Source organism: Protopterus annectens, chromosome 6.part1 (genome assembly GCF_019279795.1).
Source record: "Protopterus annectens isolate FY-2018-M chromosome 6.part1, PAN1.0, whole genome shotgun sequence".
NCBI lineage: Eukaryota > Metazoa > Chordata > Ceratodontiformes > Protopteridae > Protopterus > Protopterus annectens.
The window spans coordinates 8,820,469-8,836,209 of NC_056738.1; positions in this window are offsets into that span (position 1 = coordinate 8,820,469).

The following is a 15,741-nucleotide window of genomic DNA, read 5'->3' on the forward strand; positions in this document are numbered from 1 at the left end:
TTTTTGAACATGTTAATTAAAAATTGACACTCATCCCTAAAGTTGTCCTCCTCTGAAGTCATTCTACTCACCCGAACAAATTGGCTCTTTACCAAACCTCTTTTTTGATAGAAAGGGTGAGCACTTGTATAATATAAATATGAACTCGAAAATGTTTCTTTTCTATACACCTTGGTTTTGAACCTACCATTATATTTTGAAATATTAACATCCAGATAACTCATTTAATTATATTTTATCTCATAGGTAAATCTTAAAAAGATGGTAGTGTTAGACATATAATTAAAAAACTCTAAAAACTTTTCTTCTGAATCCACCCAAAATAAACAAATATCATCCAAAAACTGCCTATACAGTTTCCAACATTCCTTATATTCTGAATTAAATATATATTTTGCTTTCTGTACCACTAAGACCAGAAAAAGACCAGTTAGAACCACAAGAATTGTATTTTAATAAATAAAATACTGAGTGCTTTCATCCAAACAATTTTACATACTTACCAAGCGAAACGTAAAAAACAAGTAGAAAAATCCAAAAGATTGTCAGAAAACGAGCTCCACAAAAGAACCTTAGCATTATTGAAAATAAAACAAGCTCACAGTTATATGTAGCTTCATCAGAGATAGAATAATATACAAATAAAAAACGCTACATAAATATCCTGAAAACCAGGAAATGACATTGTTCAATTTCCTGAGGTTCGATATTGTTACATACTGTGTTCGAAAATACTAGCGCCTCTGGGCTCACATTCTGTAACTGATTTTAAACATTATACAAAGAACCAGCTCACATAGAAAGGATGAACATATAAAATCAAACTTAAGAAATATATATTTAAAAATATGTTTAAAAGTATGTTAAATACATTAACAATATCAACAATATACATGTAAAATGTATCCTTAACAGTGAGAATATTTCTGACTGCACAAAAATAATCCCCGGGATTCATGAAGCTCGGCGCAAGGCCGGCGTAAGGCTTGCGCCGGCGGTGCATGGAATAGCCGGCGCAGTAGCGCCATATGCATATTAATGAGAGTGCACCGGAATCACAGACACGTGCGTAGTGTACGTGAGCGAGCCCAGGTAGGATGCGTCTGGAGGCATGTCTAAGCCGGCATGAGGTGAGCAACCTAATGTGCTGACAGCCACGGTCCGCCCACAATAGTAATGGCAGCAGCCAGGTCCCGTGCAGAATGAAACGCACGTACAGTATGCAACATAGTACCCGTCCCAAATTAACGGAGAAGCAAATACAAGCCACGAAGGCATAAGTGTACCCGTCCAAGGAGCAAAGGATACGCATAACACCGCGTTTGTCCCGCAATGCACCGTCAGTGTTTACACTCAGAGAAGGTGTACAGCCGCATGTCAGCGTGCCGCACCGACATAGGAGCAGCGACTAAGGTCACCACCTGTCCCACTTTGGTTGGGGCAGTCTCTCTATGGCCAGTTGTGTCCCGAAAAAACGTATTAAAAATGGCTGATGTGCTACGATTGTAGGACACAATGATATCCCGTATTTAATGTAATGGTAGCATGAATTGGTTATTTCTGTAACAGAAATACCTAAATGACACAAGAAACAGAATAAGCAAGCAAATTGCCACAACAATAAGCTTTTATTTAGGCAAACAAGTGAAGTTCTATGCTATATAGTGACCGTGTGTATGTCGGCCTGTAAAGTTAGATGTGAGTCCCGGAAATATCCCAGATTGGAAACTGGAAAAGGTGGAAACCCCAGTAGCGACATGGGCATGGTCACCAGGGTTACCTGCTGTCCCAATGTGCCATGGACAGTCCCTGATTGGACAGTTGTGTCCCTGCAACAATCAGAAAAATGGAAAATGACCTCCGATCCCCTGCCAAGAAAATTCCCGCAATATACATGTAATAGTAGCATAAAACATATACATTACTATATGAAACACAGACATGGCATAAGAAAATAAATAAGGAACCCAAATGCTTACAGAATAAGCTAGTATGGCAAACAAGTGAAGTTCTGTCAACTGCACTAGCCTGGGTATGTGTAGTCCTGCAAATTCTTTTCCACATAACATGCCCCACTATGGGCATTGGAAAAGGTGCCAACCATAATGGTCACAAGCAGTAGTGAAGTACATAGCCGGGTAGCTGTGTTGACATAACAACAGTAAGGAAGCAAGATACCTCAAACACAGGCAAACATGTGCATAGCAACATATCCCAAACCCCCCGTCTCTGTTGCATACACTGGATGGGTATGTGAAGTGTAATATCCAGAAGCAGAACCCATGCATTCGGATGTACTACACAATAGCCTCATTGTACATGTCAGTCCCACCCATGAAACCTCTGCACCCAAACCTGCTAGCATCCGTGTGCAGCTATACACCACACACAATGTGCATACCTGAATGGGTAAGATGTTTGTGTTAGGCAATGCCACCCAAATCATTACCCACATGTCACCAACCCCCCCAGGTACAGATATGTAAATGGCTGCATGTGAATGTGTCGCAGAATGTGTACACCCCCATGTAGTATGTACCCATCCAAACCATATAGGTTTGCTTTAACCGGTGCACATAACTGTACACATGTGGACAAATGGGGTCGTTGTACCAGCGGATCGGTGATTATCTATGCAGTGAAGTCGATCACATATAGCGAAACAGGTGCCTACCAAACAGGACGTCCTAACAGGGTGCTACAGGCAAAGAAGGGAACTGGGACATCACATGTGGAGTAGCGTTGCGGACGGACAAATACACACGGTCAAGGTAAAGGCGGAACAACATGCATATGGCGGATGGATGTTGTTAAAAAATATATAGAAACACATATGAATTTCCAGTTTAGACTCGAAATACTATATAATGCATTGAATTTGTACAATATGGCAGTAGAACTAAGCCTGCATGTAATTGGTGAAGCTAAGCTGTGTGATGGAATTCTGAACCTGGCAGTAAGCAGTACAGCAGGCTATGTCTGTCACATTAATTATTTGCTGGGTTACAGACCAACAAATGTATGTACATGCATAACACGACTCCTTCGCCAGAGGAGGATGGCCTTGTGAGGTCTATCGAAGGTAACAGTACAACCCCTTACCAGAGAGACAAAGCAACGTATTAAGAAATTAACTGTCCACTGTATCGGAACAGTCTAGGGTCCTTGAAACAGCTACAATCACAGAAGGACACTGTAATTACAAGGTGCCTTGCAAGGCTGTGTTATTCCATGGGAAAACATTTTAAAAGCACGACCCCCGCACCCCTTGTATAGACTATTGCGGACCATAGTGATGGAAATGCCCTGTGACCGACCACGTCAGTAAGGTGGGCAAAAGCTGATTGTAAACACTATATAAAGAAACTGCTTACTGTATAGAGTCAGACAAAAACTCTTCAAAATTTGCCTGTTTAACTTTTTCGAACCCGAGCCTCCTGTGTTATGGGCAGTCACTTAGAAATGCCTACTGATAACTACAGTCTGGTTTTAACTACTTAATACTCATTGTGATGCTTGTAATCCGGGTAAGCTACAGGTCAGAGTGCATGGCTGGTTAGACATCAGGGAGAATTTATAAATGGTTCTTCTTGAATGAAAAGACCTCCGACTGAATTGTTGTGTGTAAAGAGGCTGTTTACTGTCTGATCTGTGGCTGAAAAGCGGAAAACTGGATCCCAAGAAGAAAGCGTGCAGCCTTAAACAGGAGGCCCAGGTAAAGTGTTTGCCTTTTTTTTCTCTATTGTAGATCAGGGACCAGACTACATTGTGTTTCTGTTAACAGTTGTGATAGGTGGAACCTACAAATCTGAAAATGGGGAACAAAGCAGGAAAAGGAGTAAAAAAGTGGATACGGGGAAGGAGAAAGTGGTATGAAAGGGAGCGTGTAGAGGATATGGGAGATTATTGAAGAAACAGATCATGTGATCCGCGTTTGGGGTGGCGTGAAGATATGCAATGAAAGGGAAAAATTATTGAAAAAAAATTTAAAAAAAATTTTTAAATTAAACAAATATCGTTACTGAAACATTGTAATCCCTGAAAATTGATGCAATGTTCCAGGTAAACACCTGTTCCACCCTGAGAGGGGCAGTCCCCCTTTTGGGGCCCTGTCCTGTAAACAAACCGAACAAATGGCAAATGTCCTGATATCTCAGGACAAACATTTCCCCGATATTATCAAAATGGTAGCATAAAACAGTAAATTTGTATCTGGAACAGCAAAATATCATAATAAACAGAATAAGCAACTGAAATGCTACAACAATTGGTCGCTCTCCTGGCAAAAGTGAAAACCCGTCCTATGTACTGGCCGTGGGTATGCTTTTTCCCGGAAAAATTAAAGTTCAACACTAATGTCCCACATTGTGCATTTGAAAAGGTGGCAGCCCTAAGATGTGCAGGCGACAAAACAGCGACAATTGGGTATCCCTCACATGGTGGATTTAGGGTGTACCAAAGGGGAAAAGAACACTACAAATGGCTAAGCATCATTACACAGAGAAGATCATAATACAGTAGTACCCATCCCCAAAACCCTACCACCTCCCATACCACATCCAGGAAAATGGGGGGGGGCAGGCTGTCCCCCCACGTTATCCTGGGGCAACAGAGGTAGCACAATGAACAAATGTAACAGAAGCTATTGAAACCACATCCCGAACACGTAACATACCTAGGGACACCCGAGTAAGAACACAGTACTAAAACAGAGTGAGGATATCTGTCAATTAATTGAAACCGAACCCTCATGCAGGACAGGAAGGCCAGGACCCAACCCCGTGCGTATGGTGGACACCAGAAGATATCTGTAAAGTCATAGAATTCCCCATCCACAAAGTAATCGCTATTCACCATGCAATACCCTGTATCCGATGAAACCAAAAGGGGGAAACGGATGGGAAGATGTAAAGTGAAATCATTTTTTTTTTTTTAAAAAAAAAAAAACCCCCGGGGGGGTTTTTTGGGGGTTTTTTTTTCCCCGCCCAAAAAACCCCCCTTTTTTCAAAAAAAAACTAAAAAAAATTTTTTTTTTTGGGGGGGAAAAAATTGGGGGGGTTTTTTTAAAAAAAAAAGGGGGGTGGGAATGAGTTTTTTTTAAAAAAATTTTTTTTAAAAATTTGAGAAACCCCCCCCGGGGGGAAAAACAAAAATTTTAAAGGGGAAAAACGGGGGGGGCCCCCGGAAATTTTTTTAAAAACCATAAAAAAAAAAGGGGGGGAAAAATAAAAAAAAAAAAAAAAGGGCAATTGTTTAAATTTTCCCGCAGTTACCCACTGAAGTAGGAATTGTAAATGTGCAGGCATAAACAAAAGGATAACAGTAGGAAAGGTAAAGGCATGAGCTCATGCACCCCAAAAAAAGCAGTACAGTTGGAAAGGTTTTGTGAATGAGGAATGACAAACCTCAGACGTTTAGATGTAGAAACTGTACAAACAATGCAAACAGCAACTACGAAAACAGAAAAGCCGGCGTGGTTATGGGGGGAGCAATCCTTGAACACGGACCGCACATATCCACAGTGAGAAAGCCAATATTAACGTCTAATGTATTCAGATATGCGGCTTTGTGGAGCCATGGGTAGAGACATGTCTCAACAGGGGATGGTACATTTGGTTAACAGAATACCCAAACCGGAATTACGAACCACATAAAAACCCTCATGAGCGGGTGTCACTTTTGGGTAGATATCATGCACAGGGAGTATTTAAACCAAAGGGGGGCCCCCCCCAAATTTTTTTTTTTTTGGGAAAATTTAAAATTTTAAAAAAAATTTTTGGAAAAAATATATAAAAAAAGGGGAAAACCCCCCCCCCCGGGGGGGGGGGGGGGGAAAAAAAAAAAAATTTGTTTGCTGTCCTAATGATTATACACCTATTAACCATGTTTGTGTTTATTTTAATTTCTGGGACCCCCCATATAACTACAGGATACAAATACTGATAATGAACTGGCCACAGAGTGTCTTCCACACTTCAACAGATACCTAGGCATGATGCGTGTCCATATAGAGACTAGGAACACTTTAAATTGCTGTGTTTGTACTGCCATACCTACATCATATGGAGGACTTCCAGGGTTTGTCCCCTTGGGGATAGATTGAGACTTGTGAATATCTACACTTTGATACAGGTTCTGTGAGATCACAGGACAAGTGGCAATGTACTTACCTGTTACACAAAAGGAATTGTATGTTATCATAAACATGATACAGTTTCAGTTGGTGGGAGTATTTGTAACATAACTGTGTCTTCGAATGTCATATAACAGCCAAAGATCACAGTACTACTTGTAGCACCATTCTAAATTTTTATTGAAACATCATGAGAACAATGTGGAAGGATGTGCAGAAACATCCTGAATTGTATAAACAGTCCTCTGTTAGAGACAGGAAAATGTTACATGCAGAGGTAACCCGCATCAGTAGTAAAGTAGAATATTGTTATGTTGTTTGTGGGGAAAAAAGCATATCAATGGTTACCTGGGAATTGGTCCGGCAGTTGTTATTTGGGTTATCTGGCTCCAGTCACATGACATACTGCACAATTGCCTCTGGGGGAACTATAACACATATAGCTCAAGAACTGGGAACACAGTCGAAACCTACTAATCCAGTGGGTGAAATGGAAGCTGTTCTGACATTCAGTCTTTCAAGAGATAAAGGAATACGATTCATATGGACTTAGTGACAGCGTCACAACCTGGGCTGGAACACCCCAGCTTCTGGAGTAGTGAAATCAATCAGGGAACAGAGGAAGTTATCAAAACCTGTAGGAAGGATGAATGTGACTTCCGCTCTTTAACTGTGACTGATGAACTGGATGCAATGAGAACTGTTGTGTCACAAAATGTAATACCCCACTGCACCGTGGGCTGAGAATCTTTCCCTTCCTGAAGAAGATCGCTGTGTCCACCTACCCCATGAAGAGACCAAAAAAAGCCCACCTAAGGTAATAAACAGGTGTCATCCATGGCGGAACCAGGCCCAAACCCACTGAACCATTTCCACAAACCATTGGGTGGATGGGGTCAGTCATACTGAATATCATGATTGCCATTTGTGTTGTTCTGCTCATATTGGGAGCATGTGTCTAGTGCAGGATACTGTGCATGTAAGTATTAGTCAGGGACTCTGGCAACATACCTGTACCCGAGACTATGTATCAAGACCTGTAGTGGTATTTGTCAATAGAAAATGCAATCCTACTTGCAATGTACAACAAATTACTTGCCTATTTAAAAGCGTTCCACAGAGGAAGAGGCTGGGGAATGAAATAATGTTGTATATGTTTCTGGATAGAGTAGAAGCAATCAAAGGAGGGAGAATGTTAGCAAAATACATATTTAAACATAATATGACGTGCAACTTTAGAAGCAAATAGTGTATAATGCATATTATTCTACCTGACAAATATGGCAGTACAGCTTTCATGCATGTAATTCCCTTGTAGTGTAGCTGCAGTCTGATTCAACCCTAACCCTACCAGTAACCAGTGTAGCAGGTGTATGACAGTCAGGATTAGTCAACTGCTGGGATACAGAATAATACATGAATGTACAGGTAAATCTGTCATCCTTCCACTGAGGAGGATAGGCTTGTGAGCTTAACACAGTGTACAGCTGCTCAGCAAAAGACACAGGAACCTAGTAGGAAATGGAGTGAGGACTGGGTATGAACAGTGTTGGAACCGTGACAGAGCAGAATTTACCAAAGTACAGTCTAACTGAATATGTGGTGCAAGGTTGGGCTATCCTCATGGGAAAACATGTAATAAGCATTACCTGAGCACTGTTGTAGGAATACAATGTTCTGGACTCTAGCAATGTAAATGCCATGTGACTGAGAAAATCATTAATGTGTGCAAAAGATGATAGTATACAGAATGCTCATACAGATGTAACATGTATAGAGTTGAACAAATGCCTAAACTTTTACTGCATACTCCTTTGCCTCCTGCTGCACAGTAGTAAAATGTTATTAATCCCCGCTTCCTGTGTTATTGATGTCATTTTGAAAATACGAATGAGTGTTACAGTTTGATTTAAAAAAATTGACAGATTTTACGTTCTAGCAAAAAGGGAAAAAAAAGGTCCCCAAAACCCCAACCATCACCAAATGTCCATTGGGTGTACCAAAATACACCCCCAAGTAACAAAAACCAAGGGTTAAAAAAAAATTAAAAATTGGCCCCTGGAAAAAAAACCCCTACGAAAAATGTGGGGAAAAAAAAGTAAAAAGGGGCATAAAGGCCCCCCCCGGGGTTTCCAAAGGGGGCCCCGAAATTTGGGCATGCACAAGGGTAGGCCATCGTCCCAGGCCCCATAATACTACACCATAGTTAGGATGACTTTGCCAACCTTCTGTGCTTCAGATGAAATACCCATGATATTGCTGTACCTCGTCAAGCATGATAATGATGTAATCCCTGGCCTATACCTGCAATTCTCCATCCAATGGACAACATACCTGCGAACAAGGCTAGGAAGGATGTCTGTCTCACATGTACTGTGATGTAGATCCACAGCATAATGATGTCTGGGTGATTTTGTGTCACTCAACACATCCCTTTAATGCCCGTGACAAGGTAAATGTCACCTGCCCTAGGGGTTCTGAGGGGTGCGGATACAGTAGGTGAAGCATACACATGACATATGGGTTGACATGGCCTTGTATGTCAGGCACAGGTCAACACAAACAGCAGGTATGTGCTTGTGGCAGGGTCCAAAATGGGGCAGCATTACACAAAATGGTGTCATCCTGCATCTGTACAACAATCAACCTATGTGGGCTTCCCAGCTGCTGTAGGTGTATGGTCAGATACAGTCTGAATGGGGCAATGTAGTAGATCATAGGTGTAACACGTAATGGGTACAAGGAGACAATGACCTAGCCTGATGTAGATGTGAATCCCTGCACCAACAGGTGGGCAATGTAGAAGCCCACACAACCACGAAAACCGTGTGTGGAATGAATGGTGACCGCAAACTCTGTCCCCTGATCCCTGGTAATCACCCCTGTGCTGAGTGGACAGCCACCTATATGCTGGACGGGGGTGACCTAGTAGTTCTCCACAGGTATGATGTTGCATTACGCATTTAGCTGTGGGACATGCCCCTGACAGCAGATATGCATACCTGGGAGGCCCCTTGAAGGATATCTGTGTCAGAGGTCTGTCCCACTATGGCACCTGTTTTGCAGTCATCTACAGACACTGTTGCCCCTAGCCCCCTGTGTGTGCCTGTACCGTGAAATGTAGGTGTATGACGGAGTGCCCCCATGGAAGGGCCCCATGGGACACCACTTTGACAGGCAGTAGGTCTGACATGCTGCCAGCAACTATGACCTGTGGGTTGTGTCACATAGACAGTTTACAACACATTCTGTGATGTCTGTTCACATCCCAGCCAATGGGTTTATAAACGATACCTGAGGGGTAATGTGATGAAGGCCTTTCCAGGTCGAGGTAGGCTGTATGGACTGCAACACCCCATCAGTGGCCTCGGGACTGCCCCGAAAATGTCAACCATGCTTTAAAGGCATGAACCGCCCTGAACAAGACAAACCGTGTGTGATGCAAAGTATGTATGTCCCCTATGCAGTCATGGGCCCGTATGATCCCTCCCCATGTCTTTGCAGATAGGTCTCCTCAGGGTAATGGGACAGTAATAACCAGCCTCAGTGGAGGTATTGGCCCCGGGTTTGGGGCTACAGTTGCCATGTGACACAACCTGGGTACCCTACCTGAGGTGAGGCTACAAAGAAATAGCTGTCCAAACTGTGGGTCCAATTCAAAACCGAGATAGTGGAGTAAACAGTGGGGTCACCAGCTGGTCACATCGATGCTATGTCCACTACCCTGGAGAGCATGTCCCACCTGTGTGTCACAGAACATTTGTGACCACAAACCTGGTACACATCTCCTCATGTGTGGGGGGGGGTGTGGAGATGTCCTCACTCGACTTCTCAGCCAGTATGTTGGCAATGTGTGTTTTTGAGTAAACCCCACCTCTATGTGAACCCAGTCAGAGCATATGTGGGAGTGAGCTCCCAGGTGTGCATAGCAACTGAAGGTGGTATGATTGTTAGCCAGGTCCATGTAGGTATATCTGTGGAATGTGCCCTGGACAATTTCATGACAGTGTGTAACTCTACACATATGATGACGAAGGGTGTGATACCTCACAAGGTGGCTGCTCCACCTTGTGGTAGCCACCTCCTCGTGTTGTACATTGTGTATGGCTGGGGTACACCACACTGGATGCTTGGCATTGGTACAATGAACCACAGTTGGGTAAGTGAATGCCCGGCCCACAGTCCTGTAGGTACTGGTAGATGGCAAATGTGATTGATGCAGTGGCTGCCCACCACTGGCTCAGGGTCCTTAAAGGAGACCACAGTAATGCGCGGAATTGTGTAGTCTGCCACTGAGCAAGGAATGTGTATGCTAACTGGCAACACTCACACCCGGATCCCAAAAAGCAAAGCCAATGTCCAAATAACATAGATTTTTGCATGACAATATGTCTTATCATACATGTATTGACAGTGTCTGCTAATTACAATTGAAATGGCGGTAAGACTGGCCTAAAGTTCCCTGATGTACACAGTCTGGGGGTGTTGTTCCGATAATAAAGTGGCAATACCTCCCAATCGTGACCTCTGGGTATGGTATGAAAGTGGTTGTTTATCTGCAACTTTGGATGATTAGCAGTGGTTTCTGCTGTCGGAAGACATGGTTCCTGTACCCAAACACAGTATGGGTAGTCAAGCACAGATACACTATTGCTGAACACACAGCAACAGTGAAACCCACTGCTCACAAGGACACAGTTCGACAAGCAATAGACTTTAAATATGCACAATGGTATCCATTGTGGCCCCAAAAAATTGAATCAAAAGATTGTCTTTTTCAATGCACCTGAACTCATTGTGTCACAGGTACACATATGCACCATAGCGTGTTTAATTTTGTGATAGCTCTCCATGTAATGAAGTACAGATGCACAGAAATACCCGGGGAGGGTCCATAGAACTGCGTCCACATCACAGTCCCCCACATGAAGGATGTGTAATGGGTACTGTCATTGTTGCAGTCAAGGGATTCTGGGTATGTAGACTCTGGGCTCGGGTTTTTTTCGGGAATCCTTTTCCCCCCCGTGGGAGGGATTTTGCAGCACCTGCCACTCCGCTAATAATGCAAACCATACTGGAGAATGCTAAATGAGGTGTGAAATGTGTACAGCCCTATACTAGTGTCCAGTGGGCAGTTGTCATGGATGGACACCCCTATGGGCAGGGTGGCACCCACAACGCAAACCGGGTAAAAACAGCCCTAAGGCATAACACAGGAAATACACATAGGGACTCAGTTGACATTCCACATACAAAGCGGACCGCGTGCCCAAAACCGGGTACACAGCACTCAATCTGCCAGCAACAGATGAGGAGCACCGCTACCCAGCGGAACAGATGTCGACCTGTGGAACACATACTAATGGCACACACAGCGTCAAGTAGGATATGTAAACTATGGCATTCCCACCTATGAAGACAACATGGTTAAATGAATACATAGGTAATCAACATGTTCGGGGGTGTTATATTGGAAATACAGTGCGGATATGTCCCATTGGGATGTCTGCGGGTAATATGAAGCAGATGCTAACCCGCATCTTTGGGTGTATGTCATTTGTCCCCAGTAGTAGAGCACCTGGGTATGTAGCACCATGTGGAATGGGTAGTCAAACAGACATCCCGATTGCTGAACACACAGCAGTCCCCCTGCTCACAAGGACACAGTCCGACAAGCTCTACACTTTACATATGCACAGTGGTGTCCATTGTAGGACCCAAAAGTTAAAGAAATTATGCTTATTTCATTTACCTGAACTCATTGTGTCACAGGTACACATATGCACCCCGCGTGTTTAATGTTGATGATAGCTGTCCATGTAATGCAGCACAGATGCACAGAAATACCCAGGGTCGGGTCCAAAAACTGGGCCACATCACAGTCCCCAAAATGAAGGATGTGTAATGGGTACTGTCCCCTGTTGCAGTCAAGGGATCTGGGTATGTAGAACTTCTCGGTGTTGTTTCCCCGGCAATCCTTTGTCCCCCCCTGGGAGGGATGTTCGTAGCACCTGCCCTCTCCCCTAATAATGCAAACCATCTCCCGGGGAATGCAAAAAGCAGGTGTGAAATGTGTACAGCCCTTTCCAGTGTCCAGTAGGCAATTCCCTGGATGGACAAGCGTGACAAGATGGCCCCCAAATGCAAACCGGTGGAATTACACTGCCTGTAAGGCATTACACAAGTAAATAGGGACTACAGTTGACATTCCCATACAACAAAAACAGACAAACCGATGGCCAAAGCAAAGAACTGGCCGTCAGTGACCACTCAGAGCACACCAGAATTAAATGCAGTCACCATAGTTTTTGGGCCCGTCTGCTTCATAAGCAGACTTATTGAATACATACAATGCAGTTTTCATTTAAAACCCTTTTTGGTCAGAAAATTTGTGCTAGGTACTAATTACATGCCTTAAAGGCAAACAAAACAAACCTTACTTGGGTTACAGATTCCACACAGTGAGGACATCAGACATTGCTTGAAGGTACAGTCTTCGATAAATGAAATATAAATGAAGATGAACCCAAATAATTTTTCCAAATGTCTGACTGTGGCTACATATATTTTCCTACGGATTGTGCCAATATATTAACAGTACAGCAGACACCTAGTATTATGAATCAACCATAATAAAACACATAAACCGTATGATTATGACTAATGTAAAATAGACCAACGAAATGTAAAGATTCACAATGTGCTAATGTAAATATTCATTTAGAAGGTTACTTAAATAAATCAATTCAGACATCCATGTCTAAAAAAACAAGGCCCAAGGTGCTTGCCCCCACATGTACTCGGATGTTGTTCCACAGCATAGTGAGTGTCTGGGTGATGAATCTGTCCCAACAACACGTTCTATTAATGAAGGTCAGGGGGGTACCCGCCCTTGTGGTTCTGAGGATCTAACTTCTTTCGTGAAGCATAGTCATCAGATCTGGGTTACATAGCCTTGTATGGCAGGCACGGGGCACCCCTGCGCAAGTGGTACGCAACTGTATACAGCTGGAATTCTTTCAGTTGGTCAGTTTAAAACATATTCCTGAGACCCTGCATCTGTTTTTATGAACTGTTGGTGCCTTTCCAGCTGCTGCAGGTGTTGGGTCAGATACATTCTGCGGGCATTGTACCCAATCATAGGTCTAATGAGTGAGAAAAAGGGACAATGACCTCCCTGATCTACATGTGAATCCCTTCATGATGATGTGGGCAATGGAAGGTCTACCTAACTATGTTACCCGTGTTTTCTAGAGGTTAACAAAAACCCCGGTCCCCAGATCACTGGAAACCCCCTCTGTTTCAGTGGATTGCCACCTATATGGTAGCTGGGGGTAACCTTGTTCTTCAAAGGGGATGACTATGCATTTCCTGGCATTTAGCTGTAGGACATGTCTCTGGCACCACTTATCCACATCTGTGAGGCACTCCTGAAGGATATCTGTGTCAGATGTGTTTTGACTATGGCACCGGTTTGCAGTCATCTGCAAACATTGTCACCAAAACCCCCTGTGTTTGCGTGTACTTTGGAACGTAGATGCGGGAAATAGTGGACCCAGGACTGAGACCCATGGGACACCACCTGTGACTGGCTGTGAGTATGACATGGCGCCAGCAACTAGGGCCATGTGTTTCTGGACCAGTTTGAAACCCATATGGCGATGTATGGATTTATTCAAGATGCGGGTTTATAAATTTAAACCGGGGGTATTGTGTCGAAGGCCTTTGCCAGGTTGAGGTAGGCTGTATGGACTGCTTTACCCTCATCAATGGCCTTGGTGACTGATTCTACAAAGTCAAACATGTGTAAAGGGGGATCTGACTTTGACCAAGCTAAACTGGGTTGTATCCCAAAATTCAATCCCCTATGTCATTATCTATGTGTTCCATTATGATCCATCTCCATGGCTTTGCAGATAAGGCTTGTCAAAGTAATGGTATGGTAATAACCAGGGTCAGTGGAGGTACCATCTATGTGGAGTGTGACTACAGTCGCCTTGTGCTAGTCGGGGTTTTCCTGAGGTGAGGCTAAGATTAAACAGCTGTCCTAAGTATGGGTTTAATTCCCCATAGAGTTCCTGGAGTGCACAGCTGGAACACCATGTGTACCCATGGATGATGTGTTGACTGACTTGGGGCTGAATGTGGGTAATGCTGGACATCCCCAGGGCCGGGGCGTTCAGTCCGATCCCCAGGGCCCACAAAATAGGCCGGCCCGGGCCAAGGGGGTAGCCGTCTGGGGTTTTCATGGGCACCTTTAGACTCTATTTGGTGTAGGTAGACCAGGGGGGTGCGGGTGTATGGTGGCAACTTTCCAGGGCACCACTTAAAAACCACTTTTCCCCGTGGGTAATTACCCACACCCAGGCGGGCATTGCTAGTACATATCATCTATGTCAAAAACCATATATCCCCAGACATAATGGAAAGCATAATGCCTGTTGCCCCCAAAAAGGCAGACATCGTCCCGGGGTCGGGGTACTGGCGAGATGTCCGTTAACAATGGACATTGTCTCGCGGAAAAAAACCCCCAAAAGATTCAATACTAAACAGCGCGGAGAACCCGATGTCCCCCGGGGGAGCTGTTCAACCTGTTCCCTGTTAAATTTTGGCACGGGGAACCAAACCCAACACGGACATGTCTGTGGCTCAGTGAAATTCCCAAGGGTAAACCCTTGTAATATTGCGAAAAGGCCCATACAGGGGTTTGTAATGGAAATGGGCCGTTTGACCAGACCGGTAATTTGTATAAAAAATCTACAACAAACCCGGCGCCCGTTTAGAAAATTGGGGGTGGGGACATGGTACCATGGACCGGACAAAGCGTGCCCGGGCTCATCCTTCAGGGTCAGGGAGTTCCTACGGTCGGACAAGACCAAACCCCAAACACCACAGCAACACCCTGACAATGAACCCGTATGCGTGGGGGTATAAGCACCTGTTTTGAACAGCCCTGCGGTGGCGACATATGCATCCTGGGCCATGGCGGGGGAAATTTGGAATGTTCAACATGCAGTACCCACCTTTCCCAGCAGGAGAATGGATGCCTGTGGCGTCGTGAGTGCGGGGGATATGTAAATTTAAATACCCTGGGTATGCATAAATTTTACACGAACAGCTAACGTACTGGTCACGGTAAGGGAAAGGAATGCAGTCCCTTTGAATTCGACTATAGAACATATAGATGTTTCGTTCGTCCATGCTGCAAAGACTGTTAATATCTGTGTGCTTTCTGCAGTCCATCAACGGATCAGACATATTTACGAATAGTCACAACTAGCAAAAAACCAACCACACAGACACAGTAAACATATATAACGGACTACGGATATGCAAAACGCCTGGGGAACCCACAATGGACATGCGGTTGCGTGTGCGTGTGATCCAGTGGAACCAGGAAGGTTGGATGTCTCCTCCACATTTTCATTCAGTGTTGCTTAAATAGTACTTGATTCCATGCTTTGTTATCGTAATGCTACAATTTCACATTGATATACAATATCCTGATCAACACACTACATTCTAAGGTGCACTCACAAAAATTATCAACTATGTTTCAGGATACTTTTTTTTAAAAATTTTTTTATTTAAAACCAATTTTTTTGGGA